Genomic DNA, 2,500 nt, shown 5'->3' on the forward strand with positions numbered 1-2,500 from the left:
GGAGGAGGAGGAGGAGGAGGAGGAGGAGGAGGGAGAGTGAAAGACAGAGAGAGGGTTGCTACAGAGAGGTTGGTAAATAGAGAGGGAGAAGGAAAGACAGAGAGAGAAATAGGGTAGTAGTAGTAGTAGTAGTAGTAGTCGAGGAGAGAAAGAGAGAGGTGGGTGAGGGTGAGGGGTTAGGTAGACGACGACATTAGGTGTGTTGTTGTTGTTATTCTCCAGTGTTGTGAGAGAAGCTCGACATTAGCAGCTGTGTCAGGAATTACTGGAGACACAGAGAGAGAGAGAAAGAGGAACTGGTCAATCCTGGGACTACAACCACTGGCAGAGGTGAGTGACAGGGGGGCGGTGGGGCGGCGAGGGGGAGACGCACGCTGGCTGCGTAAACACTATACACTCATTGTATACACACTGTATAAGACGATGGCTTAACTGGCCGAAACTTCGAAGTTACTGTCAATAACATTCTTGTTTAAAAATATATATATATGTATACACACACACACACACACATATATACATGCATGTGGCTTTATAGACTCGGATAGATATGTATGTATGTTTATATATTAGTATGTATATATGTATAAATACTCATATGTATGTATGTGTGTGTATATATATGTTCTCTTGCATGTCTGTATGCATGTGTATGTATCTGTGTGTACATGTGTGTGTGTGTGTGTGTGTATATATGTGTATGAATGTATATATATATAAACATGTGTCGTTCTTCGCAACCACGTGTTTTGGGGTTCGTTGCCCTTGTATGGCACTTTGGACAAGTGTATTCTATGGTAGACTTAGGCTGACCAATACTTTTTTAGATGAATGTGGTCAACAAAAGATAGGAAGTGGGCACTCACACGCACGCACATGTATGTGCGTGTGTGTATATATATACATATATACTCGTACATATGTATGTTTATATTATGTATACACAGGTGCATACGTACGTACGTATGTATGTATGTATGTATGTATGCATGTATGAGTGAATGTTTTTTGCTTTTTTATGTGTCACGGTCTAGAATTGTTATTGTTTGATGCCCATTGCCGACAAATAGATATTGATAAAATAAGAACCAGGTTCAAATGAATGGTGGAGCTCGACCGACTTATATACTCTGCTCCAGCTTGACCGCACTCTAACCAATGAAACCAATAGATTACAAGTATACGCACACACATATATGTACAGCACACATACACATATATGTATACACACACAGATACAATAATGCACACAAATATACGCAGGAGTCACTCGACATTTCCACGAGCCAACAAGGAAGTCAATATGTAGCCATTGCTAAATATAGCAGTTAAATGTCCCCTGAAATCATCTTACGAAGGACACGTGACAATGGCGTTTTAAGTATATATGAAATAGCAGGATGGTCATGGTTGGAACACCTTTGATCACGTGTCTGTTCAATCATGAATGATTCAAGAATAAAGAATAACAACAGCTTCAATATCTACTTTGATATTGTTATGTTTGTTCTTGTTGTTTGGCCCTAGGTCAAGTCTGATCCAACAGTCCTATGATCAAAGGCGTTCTAGCTGTGACCATCCCAATTTTGTATGATTCGGACTACAATCCCTCACAAAGTGTATTTTTTTAACACTGGAAGTATTGGCTGCTATTTCCAGCAGGTGTGAGTGATCCCTCATGGCTGGTCAATGTTGTTGTTGTTGTTGTTATTCAGCAAAGTGGCAAAGTCGGTGGAGCATACACTACACGTATCGTAAAGTGTTCCAACCGTGTGCACATTTAAGTCCAAATCCTGTCCAGGTGAACTTAGCCACTCCCCCGATTCGATAAATAAATTACCAGTGAAATACTGCGGTCCACTATTCTCTCTGTCTCGACTACCAGTAATTCACTGGAAAAATCAACGTGTCACCCTATACAACTGAGAATTACGTAAAAGATTGTCGAATCTGGGAGACACTCAGCCACTTATGATAGCGTTTTTACACACAAGTGTGTATATGTATGCATGTATGTACGTGTATATAGATAAGACAGACAGATAGATCTACATACATACATACATACATACATACATACATACATACATACATACACACACACACACCACACACACACATATATATATGTATATATATATATAGACACACACACACACAAATATGTGTGTGCACACAGATAGATAGATAGATAGATAGATATACATACATACACACATGCTTATATGTATGTATGTATATACCTAGATATATATCCTGGAGTGAGGTGTTCGTTCTTCCAATGAAGTCCTCATTCAAGTCTAAATAGTGTCAACATGGTTTATTAAAAACCAACGAATATAAAGACATTATGTTGGAGTCACTCATTTAACACACACACGTAGATGTATGCACGTCTATTTGTATGTATGCTTACGTATGAATTGTGCATCTGTATGTATATGGATGTATATGTGCGTGTATATGTCTGTATATATAGGTGAAATATATAGAAAAACAA

The 2,500-nt window shown here is 38.8% G+C and overlaps 1 protein-coding gene across 1 annotated transcript in view; it reads left to right on the forward strand.

Moving 5' to 3' along the window:
- Window positions 1-166: 166 nt before the first annotated feature.
- Window positions 167-2,500, forward strand: part of LOC106870470 (fibroblast growth factor receptor-like 1) — a 127,043-nt gene continuing 124,709 nt past the window's right edge. The window contains exon 1 of the mRNA XM_014916572.2: window positions 167-330. The gene's annotated coding sequence lies outside the window, so the exon portion shown is untranslated. The remainder of the gene's footprint in view (window positions 331-2,500) is intronic.

The sequence above is a fragment of the Octopus bimaculoides genome, chromosome 14, assembly GCF_001194135.2.
Source record: "Octopus bimaculoides isolate UCB-OBI-ISO-001 chromosome 14, ASM119413v2, whole genome shotgun sequence".
Lineage (NCBI taxonomy): Eukaryota > Metazoa > Mollusca > Cephalopoda > Octopoda > Octopodidae > Octopus > Octopus bimaculoides.